General features: G+C 44.0%; 1 non-coding gene and 1 pseudogene across 1 annotated transcript; both read right to left on the bottom strand.

Moving 5' to 3' along the window:
• Positions 1-7899: 7899 nt before the first annotated feature.
• Positions 7900-9148, bottom strand: LOC123139185 (ATP synthase subunit a-like; annotated as a pseudogene).
• A 2862-nt stretch (positions 9149-12010) lies between these two features.
• On the bottom strand, positions 12011-12083 carry TRNAF-GAA (transfer RNA phenylalanine (anticodon GAA)). Its single transcript has one exon. It is a non-coding gene; the product is annotated as a tRNA-Phe (tRNA).
• Positions 12084-16838: the final 4755 nt, after the last annotated feature.

Here is a 16838-nt window from a genome sequence, read left to right as displayed (position 1 = left end):
AACTCCGCCCCACCCCTCTGCTCCTCCGCCGCCGCCCGAGCCCTCCTGGCTCCCTCGCTGCCCTTCGCCGCCGCCTGCTCCGCCACCAGCGCCGCCGCCCCTCGCCGGCCTCCTCCGACCTCCTCCGCACCGTGCCCCCGCCGGAGAGCTCGCCGGAGCTCTCCTCCGGCCAGATCCGCCGCGGATCGGGATGAGAACCATCAGTGCACTGAACCAAACGCGCCCGCGCCCCGTCTCGGTTCCCTCCATCCCGGACGGCCCCATCCAGTTTTTCTACGAGGTTGAATTCCACTAAGTCCTTTTCCTGTCTTATTTTCATGCCATGTTCATCGCATCATATCTCTGCATCTGTAGCTCCGTTTCATGCGCATAATATATCAAAATGTTCGCTGTGAGATGCTCTTCAGTTCGTTCCATTGTGCCATGTCCATTTGAGTTCATCTTGATGCCTGAATGATCGTTGCAAGAGTGCTATATGATATTAATCTGCTGAAACTGTTATAACTTGTTGTTTTGTCATTTTTGTTGCATTTGATGTGTGCATCTTATGAGCATGAGCTCTACATGTGTTTTGTGCTATATCATGACATCTTTCCAGTGATTCCATCCATGTATTTTTATGAATATTGTATTGAGTGCATCGAGCTCGTGAAGTAGGGTACTTGCTGTTGCTGTTTTGCTAGACAGATTCTGCTATATCATGATGCTATGTAAACCTGCTGCTACAGGTCATTCTATGCATAATCTGGAGATGTTCACTAAGGATGTTTTGTTATACATGTCATGCTCTATCCATTAGTGCCCCTGGTTGCATTTATAGCCTGATGTAGCTTGTTGTAATCTTGCTCTCAAGTTGCTAAATAATGTTGCTGTCAGCCTGTTAACATTAAGTCCAATGTTGCCATGATTGTTGTTAGTGATCCATGCACCCTATGAACTTGCTCTTGCCATGCTTAACTTCACAAACATGTCTTCTTACTGTTGGTTGCCTTTTCATGCCATGTATTGCTCTGTGGTGAGTGGTTCAAGCTCACCAACATGCTTACTTATTGTTGTTCCTGCCATGTATGAATCTGTCATATAATTTGTCATGTTTACATGGGTGCCATCATATTTTCTGTGTCCTTTTGGCTCATGGTCAGTAAGGGACTTTTGTTCTATGTATTTAGTAGTAGCATGCCATGTCTTTGGTTGCCATGATAAGTTACTGTAGCATGTTGTTTGATAGCTCTAAACATTGCAACCTGATGATATTTCTGCTAAAGTCTGAAACTGTTATTATTTGCAATCTTGCCATGTCCTTTTGAGCATGTTATAGTGGTTTCTGGAGATAGCTCAGTGTTCATGTTTTGTCATGCTTTACCTGTACTTCATGCCCATGCCTTTTGTTCTTATGTTGAGGTGCTGTAGCTTATTGTTTTGATGCTTGCTAGATGCCTAGTTGCTGTTTTGGACAGCTTGTCCTTTAAACTTGTATAGAATGTATGTGTTGAACCGTTGCTCCGTTTTGAGTGTGCTCTATATGGAACTTGATTGGTTTTGCATGAAGTTTCATATTATCATGTTGCATCCTTGTTTTGAGGTGTTTTCTTGATGTTTTTATGCATTTTGCATCAATGCCATGTCTAACTTGTTTTGCTCATATCTTCTAGGCCGTAGCTCCGAATTAAATGAACTTTATATGTAACTTGACTAGAATTTCATGTAGATCATCTTGGTGCATCTTAACTTGCTATTTAAAAACTTGAACATAAGGTTTATTCAGTTCTGGACCAATTTCTAAATTTGCATATGGGGACTTACCAGATTTGTTATATGTTGTTTTCGGCCTCATTTAAACTTGCTTTGATGTGTTGCTCTTGTTTGCATCATCTCTTGCCATGAGTAGCTTCATGTAGCTTTGTTATGCATCATGCTTGTTGTGCATCATGTCTTGTCTATGTGTGGTGTGTTTACCATGTGGTGTGTTTACCATGTTGTGTGCTTCTTCTCGATAGTTCCCGTTTTCATTGCGATCGTGAGGATTCGTTCGTCTACGCTTGGTTCGTCTTCGTGGCTTCATCTTCTTCATGGACTCGTTCTTCTTCCCAGCGGGATTTCAGGCAAGATGACCGTCACCCTGGATCTCACTACTATCATTGCTGGTTCAACGGGGTCTTAAGAAAGGCAAATTTCAGGCCTGTAGTTTTTAAGATCATCTCGCTAGTCGAAAGATGAAGGATAGCGAACACTAGATGGCTAGTGGCCTTTTGCAAACAAAGAAGAGGGATGCCTAACCAATTGATCCTAAAAGATCTTATTTGAGATAGGTCAGATTGGACTTAGTGGCCAACGTTAGGGATGGTAGAGTCAATATGGGATGTGGAATTCCAGGAAACGTTCTTATCCGCGCTCACTGATAATGTGAACCTGGTCCTTAGTTTCCTCCAACTGATTCCTGTTTTATTGAGCCTTTTTCAGTAAGTCCTTAATAGCGAAAAATGCTTTGACTCTAAGGGTTACCTTGGTACCTTTATTTTGATATGCTTCTTTTCGGATAGGAGGGGCAGATTGACATTTAGGCAATGGCACATGGATTCTATTGAGAAGGGCTGGCTGCTCTCGACGACGGGGTGGGGGAATGAGATGCTGGGAGATGGGAGTTATTGGTGGATTGAGAGGGGAGCAGATGCGTGGGCTAGTTCAATCTTTTTGCTCCTCCTTCCTAGCCTTGTGGACAGGAGTCCTCTGGCCTAGTCCTGAAACTCTTCCCGCAGCCTTCCTTGCCCTTATTGCCCGGCATACCTCAGAAGGAATACCCTGGAACCAATTCATTCATCTGCCCTCTTCGCGATAAAGCTTTGCCTTACTTTGCTTGCTGGCTCTAAGCCCACCTCCATTACTACACTACACCCTCTCACCGCCCCTATTCAGCCCGAAAGTCTTCTAACTTCCCCGAAACCTTACTTATTCAGGGCAAGATTCGGAACTTACGGTCACTGCCTTTCATCCGCCTTTCTCTCATATGCTTAGAACCTATCCATAGAAATGGAATTCAAAACTTCGGAATAGTTTCGAGGAGAGCCGAGAGGACACGTTCAAGGAGTAGTGTAAAGTAGCAGACAGAGGGGCGCTCCCGCTTAGGCATTAGGCATTAGGCACGAGAAAGGACATCGTTCTCGGTCGTCCCTTCCTTCCTGGAAAAAGGCTCTCTTGCATCTTTCGCTTCCCCACCCGGCCTCTATTCTAGATTCACCGTCTTCGAATGCATCGGTTTATTATGCTTATGCCTAATCTTAATACTGGCTAGTTACTTCAATTACCTTACCCCACCGCCCCTCCTTTTAAGGAGGTTTCAGAGCACCCAGTCACAGCTCGTCACAAGAAAGGATTGATGGCCGAGTCCCCATGCATGAAGTCAGTGGATTCGAGTGAACTGACCGTACTACAAATTGACATACTTGAGGAAGCTTCTTACTAAACCAAAGAAAGGGCAGCTCCAGTTGTGTTGTCGATTCCCTTCTCCCGAGAGCTTTCACACTCTGGGATGGGAGTCCCTTTCAAGACTTGACCAAAAGCTCCCCACAATTTCTTGATTTGAAGCAGTTTGGAGGCCTTCTTCTAGTTACGATTCGCCCTCATCTGTCACTATAGATGTTCTAGCTTTAGTCTTTAGTGTTATTTCGAGTTATGCATTTGGAATGCTCCCGTTCCAAGCAAACTAAACTAACCTTGCTAAGTGCTAGCCAGGTGAAAGTGCTTTTCGCTAGTAGTTTTGGTGTTCTCTTCCCTTTAATCCAATTGAATCAAACAATCAGAAGAACAAGAACAAGAAGGCACTGTACTTTTAATAGGCCCTACTTCCGAGGCCTCTATCTCAATTTATTTTCATTCTTCCCTTTGGTCAGATACTAGAATATAGTATTTTTATTGGACATCCTCCTCACTATTGAAATTAGGGAAAACCGGATCAGTAAACTATTGGATCTAAGGGAACCGAGCAACAGCCTAGGGATAAGCAGGAATTCATGTTAGCTTTTTTGTTTTCCGAATCTTACCCACCTGAGAGTCCTAGTCTCGAAAGGGCGCCTTGGCCATCCAGCCTTATCGCAGAATTGATCCAAAAGTTGTGAGCCGATAGAAGTGGAAAGATAGCAGGTTTCAGAAAGATAGATTACCTCCATCTCGGTCAACGATGGGGATTTGTGAAGGTATCAAACTTAAGCTATCTATAGAATGACAATTTTTGATGTAGCTTCACGTCTACCTATACCAAAGGGTTTCTATAGTATGTCGAACTAGTGACAGTACCAAATGGTTAATGCCTACCTCAAAGGTTTGCATCTATAGAGTTACGAATTTCCTACAGTGAGTGTTCCTTCTGCCCCAATGGTCTACCAAAATGGAAATGCCTTCCATAAGATGATGAAATCATTTTTCTACCTTCTGCCTCTAAGGTTTCCCTTCTCTTCCAGCATTCTTGAAACCTGACAATCAAACTATTGCATATGGAGGACAAGTCAAAAGTAGATTCATTCCTTCGTTACGGCGGTTGAGGGTACTTGCCATTCAGAGATGCTATCAGAGTAGGAAAGTTAGCCAAGTTATCCTGCCTAGTTTAGATAAAGCACCCCGATCATACTAGACGCAACCCGATCATTGTATACATAACATAGTGGAATTTGAGTAAATTCTCTCTGCCTTTCCCATTTCCAATTCAAAAACCACTAGGCATAGAAGGAAATCTTTCCCGGTAGAAGGTTCTCAGTAATCAGCAGTGGGAATAAGCCCTTCCAGTCTTTTCGCCTAAGAAGGTTTTGGAGGAGGAACCTATGGGAACGGCAGTCCTGCATCGAGATTATTAGTTGCTTACCACTGCACATTTTATCAAGATCAACCTGTGGGAATAGCCGTCCCTTCCTTACCAAATAAATAAAAAAGGAATGACGCAGTCTGGTTTACAAATAAGAAAGAAATAGGATAAGGGTAAAGGTGACGTTTTAGCTCTTCGTTCCGCTCTTGGGTTACAAGCTTTGTTAACCGGACCAGAAAAGGGGGCATTTTTTGGGTAGGTTTCCCTATTAAGTCAGCACCGGATCAAGATTGGAGACCCACCACAAGCAGAGAACAAAAAGCCTAAGAGTGGTGACCAACCATCTGCAAAAGGAGTAACAGAGGAAAGCGGAGAAGAGAAGGGGGAAGAAAAAAGGTTCCTAACTCATTGGATAGCTTAATCTATTGGTCAGGGATCCCATCTTTACTTTATTTAGGTGCCTAGACTTTTCGGGGCATAGGGTAGATTTCACAGTCCTTTAAGTGAATACGCCTTCTCTTTATGTATAGAGCTCTTAAAGAATGGATCAGCTCCTAGCGAAAAATTCCAAGGTCTGAATACCAAGAGCGGTCAAACACAGTGATCGGTCCCGGTGAATGGGTAGAAAAGCCCGCCCTATAATCTGAAGTAGTCTTTGACTAGGTATATAAAATGGATAAAAAGAAAGAAGGGGAGGAAAGGAGATAGATGCATTTCACTAGGCGTATATGATATTGGAAAGAATGGAATCGAGTAAGCTTAGGCCAACCGATAAGTCATCTTTGTGTAACTTCCCATATGCCTACTTCTAAGCTAAAGTAAGGAAATAGGGTGAGATAAGCAAGAATGAGCCGAACGAAGACGTAAGGTTTGTTTAGATGTAGTCTTTGTGCTTTTCAAGTTGCTTCTTGCGAAACCAACTAAGTTCAAAAAAGCCATGCCCAGGTTTTTGGGAGTTTAGATAAGATATGTTAGCTGTTGGAGGATCAATATTATCCGGGGGATCCATATATTATGAGGGAGTATAGAGAGGGGGTCTAGAGATAGTACAGTCTGTAGTGAACCTATTCATTAAATGGACTTTTCCCTTTCCTCTCATCAGCTTCCCTTTCCCTCGCTGGTGCAGTGCCATCTGGATACCTCATAAATAAATCAAGCAGGCCGGCTAGTAAGCGATCCCGTGGGGCTATCTTCTCTCCCATGCTGGTGCCTTGCTTAACTCAAGTATAAAGTGGAAATGAAAGCCAAAATCCGGGGTGATAAAATTCCATTTGAATCTTGAGATCCAAGAAGAAGGATAGCTTCATGAGTTCGTTTTGACTCCTAGCTTAGCTGGAAAGCTTTTGCTTGTATCTAGCAGTGGGTGTAACATCCATCATACTCAAACAGAAGAAGGTTTGCTTATCTAGCTCCAAGGCAGTTATAATCATTTACAGAGCCTGGGTTTGCACCTACTGAGGAGGAGAAAGGGCCGACGACCCATACTAGAACTCCAAGATAAGATCTTTCAGTTGATCAGACGGCCGAGGCCTTTAATAAGGTCCGGTTGTGCCAACGAGTTCTTCTAGTTATGAATCGCCGTAGGGAGGTAGCATTACATTTGTATTAGCAAAATAGAGCTCCTCATAGAAAAGAATGGCGAAGAAAGTGTTAGAGTACTTTCTTTCTGTTCAGTCCTGGAACATATTCTTTTCCGATCGACCTATCAACAGTAGTGATCATACCCCATCGAGCGAGTTAGGAGCTGCTCACAAAGAAGGCCGAAAGCAGATGAGATGGCCGGAGCAGATACCATAGAATAGGTTCCTTCACCGAAGTCTACTTTATTTTAGAATTCAAATTCAATTGGTGCCGCATAGGTTAACCATTTAAAATAGGTGGAAACGGGAGACTGGAGAAGATGATCACACTTTGGAAGAGAGACAGTCGCGTACCTGCCCTGGGAGGGGGCTTTTGTTCGATACAATCACTAAACTCAACCTCTTAGACTGGAGATGGCACTTGAAAACTCGTACAGAAATCTATCAACTTGACTTAGAGGAGGAAGTGGCAGGGGGTAGGTCGGCTGTTTTAAGTCTGGATGGTTCCTCTTGTTGGCATGGCCTTGGTATGCCTCGCTATCCTTAAATCTATGGGCAGGGGAGATAGAACTTTTGCTTTTCGATACCCCAAGCCGATACATGAAAAAAGAGGGATAATAGTAGTAGCAAGGGTGTTGTATTGGGTCAGTCAAAACTTACTACTTCCACATTGGTAAACGGCTCCGCCGTAGATCTATCATACAAATTTCGATTCTAGAAAAGCGAACCTGCTAATAAAGAATTTTATACCAAGGTTGGAGTTAGTCAACTCAATAATGATACTCTCCCTCTGGGGCCTTGAGCCGAAGCCGAGCCGATACGATAGGCGGGCGAAGTGAGCGAGACCAAGACGGGCCAGACGTGGAGTGGTGAAGGGGGCCTACTATACGTATATGTGATTAGTAAGTGGTTCAAGACATCGAACGAAAAATCAAGTGAACTAATGAACAGTGTGATTGATCAGACAAGTACCAAGGAGCAAGAAAACGTATGCGCTTTAGCAAGGGATGAGCGCGAAATCCGTTGCTTGTTCTTTCGGTAGCCTTCTTTCATTTCCGAATTTGCTTGCGAGCAGTCCTTGCATTAGTATGACTTTGTTGACCGCGTAAGGGCAATCCATCTTGATGACGAATTCCACGATAACGATAAATAGAAATTAATTGTTCGATGTCTGCTCATTCTCCCCTCTTCAATTCCCAATGTACAACATGATCTTGAGCTATCATTTGTTCAATTTGGTTGATCTGATACTTAGTTAACTCATTCATCTTGATGTTCCCATTGATACCTAATCGATAACGAAGCTGAATGGATTTTTTCGGTCCAATTCCATCCATTTTTGTTGAGGCAATTCTTACTTGTTCATCAGGAAGTGATCTAGCTCCTGAGATATATGACATTCTTTATCCTTATCTTTTCCTGGTCTTCTCGGCTGGAATCTACAATCTACACCTCTCCAAACACAAACGCAATATCTTGAGTACCCGGAACCATGTTTAGTGCTGCAAAAGCGCAGCGGTAGCCCCCTAGAATCTTCGGCTCCTCGTTTTTATTCAATTATGAAATGACTCATTTTGATGGAGATTTGTAGCATCATTCAAGTAAATACAAATTGAGATCGTAGAAACATGAGCTTGTGATATAGCTACACCTAATTCCAGACCGGTTAATGCTAGAACTATAAATAAGGGACCAAGATCTCCTATGAAATAGAAAATATTATTCAGAAATAGCATAGTCCAAGCAAACCCACTTAAAATCTTTACTAAACTATGACCAGCCATCATATTAGCAAATAAACGTATTCCTAAGCTTAATGCACGAAAACAATAAGAGATTAGCTCAAGGAGTACTAAGAAAGGTGCTAACGGCAGTGGGACTCCCACGGGTAATAAGAAGCTAAAAAAATGAAGCCCATGTCTTTGAAATCCAACGATCGTAATGACGAAAGTAATGAGAAAATGACTTGTCACTGTGAAGCTAAAGGGTATCATACCCTGGGGAATACGAAATGACGAAAAAGTAAAAGTGACCAAGATGCGAGGGAAAAACTTTTGTTTCACATTTCCGGAAAGACCACCTATTTGTTCGTTTACCAGGTTCAGCACGAAATCATAAATAAGCTCGACCAAGGATTGCCATGCATTTCGCACTAACTTTCCACCTCCCTTTTTTGTAACAACAAAAAAAAGAAAAACGACCAAAACGACAGTGAGCAGCATATACAAGACTTCATTTGTAAATGATAAATAAAAGTTGCCCACATGAAGATCAATTATTGGTATGATGGCAAATTGATTCAATGGGGTTTCCAAAAAAAGCAGATTCGGAGAACTTACTGGGCTACCCGGCTGGAAGTCTTCGGCCTTCCATATTTCGTTAGAAAATGAACCACGCCTCTGTTCCAAGTGAAGCTTTCGTGCCCCTTGAAATGTCAATCTATGAAAGTCTCCCTTAGACTCCTGGGAGAATCCGGGCCCAGAAACTGGTCACAAAACTTGGTCACATTGTATGACGCTGGCAAAACCAATTTAGCCTGCTGCATGTATGATTCTATCATTTTTGTGATTTCTGAAAACAAAGCGTCTCTATTTTCGGGATCTATTCCATATATTTGGAATAGGAGGTCCCTGTCTTTCAAGGTAGGTGTCTCCACCCCCTCCAAAAGCTGGTTCACAAGCTGCGGATCCAGTGTAGGATGGAAAAAATCTCTAATAAAAGAATGGAAGTGAGAGACGCTTTGTACAGTTTTTATTGTTAAATCAAAATTTTCCATCTCCAGGTAACTCCATCTTTTTCAGCTCTGCTCCCGAAAAGAGAAAGGAAAGGAGACTGAGATAGGGGTTGTCCTTGGTTTTTCCAAGGAAAGCCTGATTTAGCATGTAACGTGAACATGAGCGGACACCCACACAATCTCGATTTGAAGAAAAAGTACCATACCATTGTCGTTTTTAGGGCGAAAAAGAATGGGTCATCTTTGTCAATTGATAACTGAGTGAGAGAAGACAATCACGTTCTTAAAGCGGTCGGTTCGCCGGATTCACAACCTTCCCCTATTGGCCGGCTACCCGTGAAACACATAGGCTCCTATCGCATTTATCGATTGAGAATGGTCTCATCACAGAAACACTTTCTATATGTTATTTCGAGATTCGAAGAAGCAAGCAAGTTTATAGGGCATATAGTTGTTTTTTTGTAGGGCGAGCCAAGATCTTATCTTATTTGCGGGTCGTATAAATGAAATGATTGGAAAAATCATATAGAATTTGGAGGTGCGTAGTGTCTTACGGGGCTGGCTCACAATACAACAATTATCGCTACTGATTCCAGATAGAATGTTGATACCGGTGGAAAAGCACTTCTTTCTATGTATATGGCAGTGAACTAAAAAAAGTGTCCTTTCTCGATACATAACATTGTGTAAGTCAACCCAAGTTGCTTCTTCATCTTCGGGAATCCAGTAAGGTACTTTTGGAACACCAATGAGCATATTAGATTAATATTATTATATTTCAGTAAGAAAACTACACTTTAATATATAAACATAAGAATGGAAGAGAAAGAAAGAACCTGAGAAGAGCTTAGTTGGAACTCTTTACCGGGATCATAGGGGCTACGCTCCCCTCTCTCTGTCTCAGTCCCAGCCAACGGCATAGCAACACCTACTCTTCCTTCTGATGCAGCCTTTGTGGATCCATAATTTGGCTTCCTCGTTTATTGATTGCTTGCAATCGCCACAACACCATTGAGTGAGCGTCATAGAATCCTCAAGGTGTGAAGTAGAAGTTCTTCGAACCTTGATTGTGTGTGTTCGTGCCCACTCCAATAGAGCATTTGGCCCTATGAGCTTTGACTACGAAAGCTACCTATGTCAATCAGTATAGCCACTAGAGGGATTGGAACATGTATATTCCTTCTCAGACAGTACTTTAAGACAAACACGGTTCACAAGGTGGATTTTCTATCTATTAGTTGACTACAGAGCTTCCTCATCTCGACCTATCTACATGTGAAAAGCTCTCCGCCAGAATCTTCGTAGTAGTAAGTCGTGGGTTACAAGCTGTCCCTTCCTCAAACCACCCCGCAATAGATATAGGGTTTACCAACCTCAGGCATGGACATAGACACCGGATCATTTTGATCAAGGACCCATTTTTGGAATAAAAAGGATAGAGACCAGACGTAGTCCAATCGGAAGGTCGTGCTTTAGAGAAAGACTTGTGTTCTATAGGAACAGCTGCCTATGTTCACCCGACTGGCCTGCCTGTCGCAGAACCGCTGTGAAGCATCCATTCTACTCAATTAGAGATAGCATCTATAACTAGTAGTAGATGGTTGCTTCGAGGTCTCACAGGTCCTGCTTAAGCAAAAATGTAGTTGTGGAAGTAGTCTTGCCCACTTTTCCTTACGCTCATAGAGATCTATAAGTATCCCTCTTGTCTAAGTAGGTAAGTACGCTCGGTCCAGTACTAAACTTTAGCATTAAAGCCAGAGTCCTTCTTTTCATGAATGTTCAAGAAGAAGAGAATCCCGAAGTTAGAATTGAATGCCATCCCATTTCCTAAAGAAAGAGATTTCCAATATACGTGAATCATGAAAGAACCAATGATGTAACTTGCTTCATCCGGCATTCTAAGTAATCAATGAGATTTTCTTCCTCGAGAACAAAAAGCTACACGAGGAGAGCCTTGTTTACTGATATGTTACTAAAAGACCAGAGGTGATGGCCTCTGAATTGCAGGGTATGGAAAGTGGGTGTTAATCAACAAGATAATCTACATTTGCGAAAACCACTACTAGAATAAAGTTAGATCTTTATTTCATTTCAAGGAAAAGTTTCAGGGTTTAGCCACCACTCAGACAGTAGTGAAAAATAAAACTAACTCTAGGCGAAAGTGCACGGAGGATCTGTGATTCCTCCTACCTTATGATCCCTTACGAGATGCCATTTTGAATGATGGACAAATCATGGGTGTCGGCGGTCTAGTCAGAGCATTTTGGAGCGCCTGAGCGGGCAAAGTAGGTTGACCCATCCCGAGGGGGAGGGAACAAACGGGCAATTGAACACCATAGGGCACAAACGAATCGCCAGTAACGACCTGTATATATCAGGCAAGAGGTGCTACTCCGACCCGGAATCCTGCGTGATGGTTGGTCACCTTATCAATAATCTTCTTAATGTTGGAGAAAATGAGGATCATTGACTTAAATTGGAATTGATACCTAGACTACTTGGTTCTAGCTTGCCACCCCAGAAGGCAACGTATACACAAGTATAGACTATAGGTAACACTGTAGGGTACAACCTTGGGTAGTCTTAGGGTTTTCCAAGATATGATATGATCGGGTTATTTATTAGAATTGGAAATAGCTAGACGAATAAGAAGGCTTTAAAAGGACAAATAAAGTAGGCCTTTTAACTCAAAGTACTCCAGCTTAAGGAAAGACATGCAACATTGGTGATCAACGTATGGAATTTCCACTATTCCGTTCCGGGAAAACACTTGTTTTTTCACGTTTTTCCTTCGCTGTTCTTTCCTGGATTTTTTGTTGATGATTCTTCCCCTTAAAAAAGCTTTTCCCTATAAAAAATATGTGGCCCTTTTCTTTCCCGAAAAGGCATTCATTGTTCGTTCTGTGCCAGGAACCAGATTTGAACTGGTGACACGAGGATTTTCAATCCTCTGCTCTACCAACTTAGCTATCCTGACTATTTATTGTGCATCATCCTAGTAGAGTACTTGTATGTATGTCAACTAAAAAGAAAAAAGTATTCTCAAATTGGACTTAGTAAATATCAGGATAATCATATGGATTGTGAATGACTTACTTAATAATAGGGATTACTTGCCTATACTATAATATGTTCATTTGTATGAATGGGATAAGATCCAAAGAAGTCAGTTCGGATCCGTTTGTGAAAGAGTAGAATAAGAAAGATAGTGAATCTTTTTTGAACCATTAATGAAAAATAGAGATCGGAATCTGATACCAACTTATCACACCCAATATGCGACCCTATCCAAGAGGAACTCGAAGGTACCACCAAGGATAGACCCGCATATTGAAATGCTTTTGCAAGGTGGATATCATTACATCAACATTACATAAATAGATGGGGATACATACAAAAGGCATACAATGCCACACGAATACAACATCATATTACATAAGAGCACCATCCGACTACGGATGAAACACAAACAGAAACTCAAACGACATCCACCCTGCTAGCCCAGGATGCCGACCTGTAACCTATCCCCTGATCGAAGAAGAAGCAGAAGAAGAACTCCAAACAAGCAAACATCGCTCTCGCATCATGATCATCGCATAACCTGCACCTGCAACTGTTGTTGTAGTAATCTGTGAGCCACGAGGGCTCAGCAATCCCATTACCATGGGTATCAAGACTAGCAAAGCTTAATGGGAAAGGAAGGGGTAAAGTGGTGAGGTTGCGGCAGCGACTAAGCATATATGGTGGCTAACATACGCAAATAAGACCGAGAAGAGAGCAAACGGAACGGTCGTGAAGCTAGCAATGATCAAGAGGTGATCCTGAACTCCTACTTACGTCAAACATAACTCAAAACCGTGTTCACTTCCCGGACTCCGCTGAAAAGAGACCATCACGGCTACACACGCGGTTGATGCGTTTTAATTCGGATCTGGTGTCAAGTTATCTACAACTGGACATTAACAAATTCCCATCTGCCACATAACCGCGGGCACGGCTTTCGAAAGTTTATACCCTACAGGGGTGTCCCAACTTAGCCCATCACAAGCTCTCACGGTCAAGGAAGGATATTCCTTCTCCCAGGAAGACCCGATCAGTCTCGGAATCCCGGTTTACAAGACATTTCGACAATGGTAAAACAAGACCAGCAAAGCCGCCTGATGTGCCGACAAATCCCGATAGGAGTTGCACATATCTCGTTCTCAGGGCAACACCGGATGAGACTAGCTACTAGTAAAACCAACCCTCAAGTTTCCCCGAGGTGGCCCCGCAGGCAGCTCAGTTCAGACCAACACTCGAAGGAGCACTGGCCCGGGGGGTTAAATAAAGATGACCCTCGGGCTCCGGAAACCCAAGGGAAAAAGGGCTAGGTGAGGCAAATGGTAAAACCAAGGTTGGGCCTTGCTGGAGGAGTTTTATTCAAAGCGAACTGTCAAGGGGGTCCCATAAATCACCCGACCGCGTTAGGAACGCAAAATCCAGGAACATAACACCGGTGTGACGGAAACTAGGGCGGAAAGAGTGGAACAAAACACCAGGCATAAGGCCGAGTCTTCCACCCTTTACCAAGTATATAGATGCATTAATTAAATAAGAGATATTGTGATATCCCAACATAATCATGTCCATCATGGAGCAATCTTCAACTTCACGTGCAACTAACAACGCTATAAGAGGGGCTGAGCAAAGCGGTAACATAGCCAAGCAACGGTTTGCTAGGAAGGGTGAAAAGGTTAGAAGCTGACATGGCAATTTGGGAGGCTTGAAGAGCAAATAATAGGTAGCGCAGCATAGCGATAGAACGAAGCAACTAGTATAGCGATGATAGTAATGAGATCCAAGGTGACGGTCATCTTGCCTGAAATCCCGCTAGGAAGAAGAACGAGTCCATGAAAAAGGCGAACGGATGAAGCCGAACCAAGCGTAGACGAACGAATCCTCACGATCGCAACGAAATAGGAACTATCGAGAAGAAGCACACAACATGGTAAACACACCACACATGACAAGGCATGATGCTCAACCAAGTATGATGCATGACAAGGCTACATGAAGCTACTCATGGCAAGAGATGATGCATACAAGAGCAACACATCAAAACAAATTTAAATGAGGCCGGGAACAACATATAACAATTCCGGTAAGTCCTCATATGCAAATTTATAAATTGGTCCAGATCTGAACAAACATTAAGTTGTAGTTGTTAAACAGCAAGTTAAAGAGCACCAAGAGGATCTACACGAAATTCTAGTCAAATTACATATAAAGTTCATTTAGTTCAGAGCTACGGCCTAGAAGATATGAGCAAAACAAGTTAAACATGGCATTGATGCAAAATGCATACAAACATCAAGCAAACACCTCAAATCAATGATGCAACATGATAATATAAGACTACATGCAAAATCAAGCAAGTTTCATATAGAGCACACTCAAAACGGAGCAACGGTTCAACACATACACCCTATACAAGTTTAAAGGACAAGCTGTCAAAAACAGCAACTAGGCATCTAGCAAGCATCAAAACAATATGCTACAGCACCTCAACATGAGAACAAAAGGCATGGGCATGAAGTACAAGTAAAGCAAGACAAATCATGAACACTGGGCTATCTCCAGAAAACACTATAACATGCTCAAAAAGACATGGCAGGATTGCAAATTATAACAGTTTCAGACTTAGCAGAAATAACATCATGTTGCAATGTTTAGATCTATCAAACAACATGTTATAGGAACTTAACATGGCAACCAAATGCATGGCATGCTAATACTGAAGACAAAGAACACAACTCCCTTACTTAACTAATTCTAAATATCAACAGAAAAGATGGAATCATCCATGCAAACATGGCAAATGATATGACAGATTCATACATGGCAGGAACAACAATAAGAAGGCATGTTGGTGAGCTTTTACCACTCACCACAAAGCAACTAATGGCATGACAAGGTAACCACCAGTATAATACATGTTTATGAAGCTAAGAATGGCAAGAACAAGTTCATAGGGTGGATGGATCACTAGCAAAGCTCATGGCAAAACTGAACATAATGTTAACAGGCTGATAGCAACATTATTTAGCAAGTTTGGAGCAAGATAACAACAAGTTACAACAGGCTATAAATGCAACCAGGGGCATGAATGGATAGAGCATGACACGTATAACAAAGCATCCTTAGTGAACATCTCCAGATTATGCATAGAATGACTTGTAGCAGCAGGTTTACATAGCATCATGATATAGAAGATTCAGACTAGCAAAACAGCAACAGCAAGTACCCTACTTAACAAGCTCAATGCACTCACTAAAAGACTCACAAAAATACAAGACAAGCACCCCTGTAAATATGGCTTGATGTAGCACAAAACACATGTAGACATCAAGCTCATAAGATGCACACTCAAAATGCAACGAGAAAGACAAAACAGCAAGTTATAACAGTTTCAGCAGGTTAACATCACATAGCAGTCTTGCAACGATGCTTCGGGCATCAAAATGATCTCAAACAAGCATGGCACAATATTATGAAATGAAGAGCATCTCACAGCGAACATTTTGACATATCATATGCATGAAACGGAGCTATGGATGATGAGATATGACGTGATGAACAGGGGACCAGAATGCAAAAATCTCAGGGACGGTGAAATTTATACCCTCCGGAAGTCAACAGGACAAGGATATCCGGGACGTAGGGATCCGGGGCACGGGTGCTGTTTGGTTCGACTCCCGGTGGATCTCATCCACCTGGGGTAGATCCGGCCGGAGTGGAGCTCCGGCGAGCTTCCACGAACTCCGACGATGACGGGGACCACGGGGAGGTTCCGGACCACGACGTGGAGGTGGCGGGACCGGCCAGGGGCGGTGGAGGCGCGCGGAACGGCGAGCCTGGGCAGCGAGGAGGCGACGGGAGGGCGCGGTCGGCGGTCTGGCGGGCGCCCCGGTGGCGGAGCTCGCCCGTGGGAGGCAGCGACGGCTCCGACGAGCTCAGGGAAGCGGGCGACGGCGTGACCGGACGACTCCGGCGAGGCGCCGCGGTGGAGCTGGCGGTGGAGCGGGGCACCGGGCGGCGGTGCGAGGAGAAGCGGGGCGGCGGAGGCGGCCGCGGTCGCTGGCGAGCGGAGCCGCGGCTTGGGCGCCTGCGGTCGCGGGCGGCGCAGATCCGGGCCCGGGCGGGCCGGCCTCGGGCCCCACGGGCCGCGGGCGGCAGAGAGAGAGAGGAGGCGCGGGGGAGTGGAGCTAGGGGCGACGTGGCGCGACGCCACTGGCAGGGAGCGGCGGCGGGTTGACGTGTCGCCCCGGGATTGGTCCTGGCGATGTGGAGGCTGGACATGTCCGGTGGTGCGAGGGGAGCGGGGCTAGGGTTTCATCTGCGCAAATTTCGGGGAGACACACATATTTATAGGTAGGAGGAGGTAGGAGTGTCCAAATGAGGTGTGGTTTTCGCCCACATGATCGTGATCGAACGACCGAGAGCATGGAGAGGGTTTGGATGGGTTATTGGGCCACTTTGGAGGGGGTTGGGCTGCACACAAAAGAGGCCTTTGCGGTTCCCCGGTTAACCATTGGAGTATCAAACGAATTCCAAATGGCACGAAACTTGACAGGCGGTCTACGGGTGGTATACCAAGGCCGCTTGGAAAACCTCGAACCATTCCGAGAAAGTTTAACACCCGCTCATAACAGGAGACAAAAGGGGGACGCCGGGGGACATAGGAGTGTCGGAT

The sequence above is a fragment of the Triticum aestivum genome, chromosome 6B (genome assembly GCF_018294505.1).
Source record: "Triticum aestivum cultivar Chinese Spring chromosome 6B, IWGSC CS RefSeq v2.1, whole genome shotgun sequence".
NCBI lineage: Eukaryota > Viridiplantae > Streptophyta > Magnoliopsida > Poales > Poaceae > Triticum > Triticum aestivum.
Note: the sequence above shows the minus strand (reverse complement) of the source record. Positions and strands in the feature narration are given on the sequence as shown.